The sequence below is a fragment of the Echinops telfairi genome, unplaced genomic scaffold (assembly GCF_000313985.2).
Source record: "Echinops telfairi isolate 266 unplaced genomic scaffold, ASM31398v2 ScPeMD7_7424;HRSCAF=8462, whole genome shotgun sequence".
In the NCBI taxonomy this organism is placed as follows: Eukaryota; Metazoa; Chordata; class Mammalia; order Afrosoricida; family Tenrecidae; genus Echinops; species Echinops telfairi.
This window is the reverse complement of record NW_022111324.1, coordinates 1,121,351-1,126,492: the sequence shown is the minus strand read 5'-3', so window position 1 is coordinate 1,126,492 and position 5,142 is coordinate 1,121,351. Positions and strand designations below refer to the sequence as shown.

General features: G+C 37.4%; 1 protein-coding gene across 1 annotated transcript in view; it reads right to left on the bottom strand.

The window, feature by feature from the left end:
- Positions 1-5,142, bottom strand: part of UHMK1 (U2AF homology motif kinase 1) — a gene marked incomplete at its 5' end in the record, with an annotated part of 24,289 nt that overhangs the window by 9,823 nt on the left and 9,324 nt on the right. The window lies entirely within an intron of this gene.

The window sequence follows — 5,142 nt, the reverse complement described above, 5'->3', positions numbered from 1 at the left end:
GCTTTACACAATTGATGTGTGTATGGATTGGGATAACAGTTGTATGAGCCCCTAATAAAATGTTTAAAAAAGAAAAAAAAAGGAAAAAAAAAAAGAAGCATGGACTATAGGGTCTTGTCTGCATCCTGCCTCCTGGCAAAAGGGTAGTCAGAAAAGGTCAGACAAATGGACCTCCATTGGTATCCATTAAAATAGCCCTACAGACAATTAGTGCATTCCAGGAAGACATACACACTCCCAACACAGACGAACTTTATAACCTACAACTTCGATGTGAGATAAAGATTATACAAGGTATGAAAGAACATAATTAGAATATATCACATGAGTAATATAATTTAGGAAAGAATTAAAAATCAGAGAAAAATGCTTAAAGGAGGCAAAAACACACACACAGAAAACATAGTAGAGATCAGGAAACAAAGGAACAAAATGAGCAAAGACATGGAAACTGAAAACATTAACAAGGTGGAGTGGAGAAAGAACTACTGGAAGGGAAGAATGAAGCAAGAGAATTAGTAAACAACAACAAACTCCAATACTCCACAACAGAGTCAACCACACACAAGATAAACGAATGCAGCAGAGCCCAACGGTGCAGTGGGCTATGTGTTCCAAGAAACAAAGATGAGGCTTTCTACTCCTGTCAAGATCTAAAATCTCAGAAATTCACAGGGGCAGCTGTCCCCTGTCCTATAGGGTCATTATGAGTCAGAATCATGGCAATGAGTTTGAGGTTTTTTGAGTTTAGACAAATAATTTACTGTAAATACTTGAGTGTAAGCTGGGTTTTTCAGCACATTTTAAAATGCAGTTTTTGCGGTAAAATCAGGTGCCTTGGCATATATTCGGATTGGCTTATACTCGAGTATATACGATAAGTGTCAAGGAAACCAAGAGGAAAGAACAAAGAAAAGCAAAACAAACCTAAAAAGAAATGAGGATTCAGCAACGAAATCTAACATTAGAATTATTGGACTCTCAAAACACTCTAACAATAAAAGCATACAAATGATTTTATAAGAGATAATCAGAAACCCCCCCCCAAAAAAGAAAATATTTCCCAGATCTGAAGAGAGAGCCACACCTGCCAATACAGGAAGAGATACAAGTCCCAATTAGAAGAGACACAAAAATATCAACCTATGCCATATGCTAATAATATTCCTGAAAACCCAGGATATGAACGTAGAGAAATCTGAAGGCAGCAGCAGCAGAATGCAGTAAGCCATGCCAATGAGCTTTCGTAATAATCAAGGCCGGTTTCCACAGAAGACTATGGAGTGACATAAACACACAACAAAAACAGTGACCAACCAGAATTCTTCAGTCAGCAAAGCTTCATTCCAAAACGAGGGGGGATTGATACATTTCCAAACACACAGAAGATCTGGGAATTTGCTCTGCAAGCATTATGCAAGGTAACATTACAAATGAAAAGGTAAGAGCAGTAAATAAATACTTATATCTATACTACAATTAAATAAATACACAAAAGAGGAATGTGTGCGAGATCTCAAAAAAGCACAAAATGAGCAATAACAGAGCAAGCTTAATACTATGTTTAAGAAATAAACTAAATCTTGTAAACAACATACCACCACGTCTGTAAGATAAACGCTGTATATTGATATCAATGGAGACACAAGGACAGAAATGGAAGGAGGAGGAACATATCAGGAATAGATTTGCTAAGGCTGTATGTTAACTGGTGTTCATGTAAAGCATTTTGTCAATTCGTAGTATGGCAATCACCAAGAAACAATGTGAAGAAAAGAATTTAGCAGAAAGGCTCATCAACAAGAAAGTAATCAAATACAATAAAAACAGAAAATTCAGAATAAAATAACAAAGGAATTAAACACACTCAAAAAACAGAGAGCAAAAGGAGTGAGCTAGACATGTCATTTTTGTAATAGCCTTAAATGTAAGTGGTCTAAATGCACCAGAGAGTAGCAGAATGGGGAGAAAAACAAGAGGCCTCATTTTGCTGTCTACAAGAAAAACACCTTAGACACAAGGACACAAATAGACTGAACACAGAAAGATAAAGAGAAGTAGCCTATGCAACAAGCAAACAAAACAGCAGTGGTCAAACTGATAACAGATAAAACAAGACTTTAAATCAACTTCTAAAAAAAAAAAATCAACTTCTACCCAGAAAAGAAAGAAAGGCGTCATATTACAATCAGAGGGTCAGCCAGCTAAGAGAGAGAACAATTATAAAAATATATGCACCTCTCATACACCAAAATACATTAAACAAATCCTGACCATTATGAAAGAAAAATAGACAACTCCATAATAATTGTAGGAGATTTTAACACATCGCTTTCAATTAGACACAGAACAGCTACAGCAGTGGTCCTCAATCTGTGGGTCACGACCCCTTTGAAGGGTGAACGATTCTTTCACAGGGTCACCCGATTCATAACAGTAGCCAAATGACAGTAATTAAGTAGCAACAAAAATAATTTTATAGTTGGGGGGGGGGTCACCACAACATGAGGAACTTTATTAAAGGGTCACGGCATTAGGAAGGTTGTGAACCACTGATGTAAAGAGAAGATAACTGAGGACACTGGGTGCTTAAATAAAACATAAGCCACATGGACCTAACTGATTTATGAGGAAAATTCCATCTAGCACCAGAACAATACATTCTACTGCCCTGGGCATGGATCACCTTCCAGAATTGGCCATATGCTAGACCACAAAACAACTGTCGGCAAATGTAAAAAGACTGAATTCATACAAATCACCCGTGCTGATCATAATGGTCTGAAATTAGAAATTAACAACAGGAAAAACAGGAAATTAAAAGCTAAATACCCCATGGAAATGAAAAATATATACTACTAAAAAACTACTGGGCACCGATCTCGATGAATGGCACATAACCACACACCCCCAGCCAGGGGGGAAAACAACAGAAACCAGAGGGGCAGACAGCAGTTGACATTAGATTTGAAAATAATTAACAATCTACAATCTATCAGGGGGCCACAGAGTTGGGGCGGGGGAGGGGAAAAAAAGGGGAGCTGATCCCAAGGGCTCAATAGAAAGTAAATGTTTAGAAAAGAATGATGGAATATATGCATGAATATGTCAGCTACAATTGATGTATGGTTCGTAACAAGAGTTGTAAGAGCCCAATACAATGATTTTTAAAAAAAACTACTGAGTGACAGAAATGAAATTGAAATTTTAAAAGTTTAATTAAAAAATTTCTACACTCAAATGATATTAAAAACACAACACACCAAAATCCTTGGGGCACAGCAAAAACTAGCCTTAGAGGGAAATTTATAGCAAGAAACTTTCTATGTGAAAAAAAGAAAGATCACCAAGGGCTCAAGTAGAAAGCAAGTGTTTTGAGAATGATGATGGCAACAAATGTACAAATGTGCTTGACACGATGGATGGATGGATTGTGATAAGAGTTGTACGAGCCCCCAATAAAATAAAAAAATAAAAAGATCCAAACACACTGAAAACATTAGAAAGTATCAACAAAACCAGAGCGGCCCCCAAAGAGTGAATTTTTTGTTCTACGTGCTTACTAACACAGAAAGCAATGCTGACCTTAATGGTTTAGATGTGTATTCATTCTCTGGTCAATTTGAATATCAAGGTGAACAAAGTCCCCAGTATGTGGCCTTGGACTACGAGAGCTCATGGATGGATCAGCCTACACTTAAGCTCCCCCTGCTACACTGAGACGATCCTTACTGAAAAGGAACAAATTGTTTCTCAACCAGAAGAGAAGGCTATACCAAAGAAAAAGGAATCCCAGAAGAAATTAAAAAAGCAAAGCCTTCGACTCGGGATTAAATTAAGCTTAAAATAAAAGCTAAGTAAAACAAAATAACTTGTGATAAATACAAGCCATGGAATTCTACACAATCATAAAAAAGAATGCCAAGTATTAGAACCACTGAACATGGATGGACCTGGTGGGTATCGTGCTAAGTAGATAAGCCCAACATTTAAGGACAAAGATGTTCAGGCCCTTCTTTTAGAAAATAAGAAGCGATAAATAGAAACCAAAGATCACTGGTGGACCAGGAGGGAGGGATAGGGAAAGTATGCTTTATAGTATAGTCTAGTGGTATTTTGTTGATGGTAAAAGCAGCCCTAAATATATATGTTATCAGTGTAATACAGCCAAAGTAAATACAAAGTATTTGAGCACTTATGGGTGGGCACAGACAAACTGGTACATAGGTAGGGACAAGAATGTACATAGATGAGAACAGACAGAAGTATCTATATGCAACATGCAAATAAAAATACGTGGTTACAGGAACATATGAGGGGGCTTCAAAAAGCTTGAGGAAAAATTCCACTTTTCCACAAACGTTTTGAACCACCCTTACATAGAAATTGAAGACACAAATACAGACATATAGTCCAACTTTGCCCTTCTAAGTTTGACAGCTCAGGACCATAGTCTTAGTAGTTAGCAAAAATCATGATCTGCATCTTAGCAAAGCGAGTAGCTTCTGGGGTCTTAAGAGCCTCCAAGCAGTAGTCTAAAACACAACTACGAATCTCTACTCATCAGGAGTCACACAGTCAGAAGGTCACCAGAAGCTCAGAGAAAAAACAGGTCTACACAAACCACAACCTCATCTTCTAAAGATCATCTCACAGAACTCGATGATGTTTGGCAACAACCACTAACTGTTCTGACCAGAGGCATAAAGTTGGTCTTGGGTAGAGAGGGGCAAAAATATGGAGAATTCAAATTCTTACACAACAACAAAAAAATCCAGGTAAACTGGAGCAGTACTTGTTAGACCTAGAAGTGAGCCGATCCCCTAAGATTGCCTTTATACAAAGAGCAGATACTTTTGATAGGACCCATAAGATGAGTGTCATACTTAAGATCAGCAAGACAGCAAAAGATCAGCAATTATTTAAAAGAAAAGATAAGAGACCAGGGGAAATTAGAGTTTTAAGGAAGTGATCACATTTAAAGAGAATGTTAGGAGCTAACAACAAAAAAGAAAAGAAAAATGCACATGCCTGTATTTAGACCTCTATAAATGCCCTTGGCCTCCTAGTTCTTTCCTCTATTTCCTTTTACTTTCCTCTTGTCCCACTATCATGCTCAGCCTTCATTTGGGTTTCAGTAAT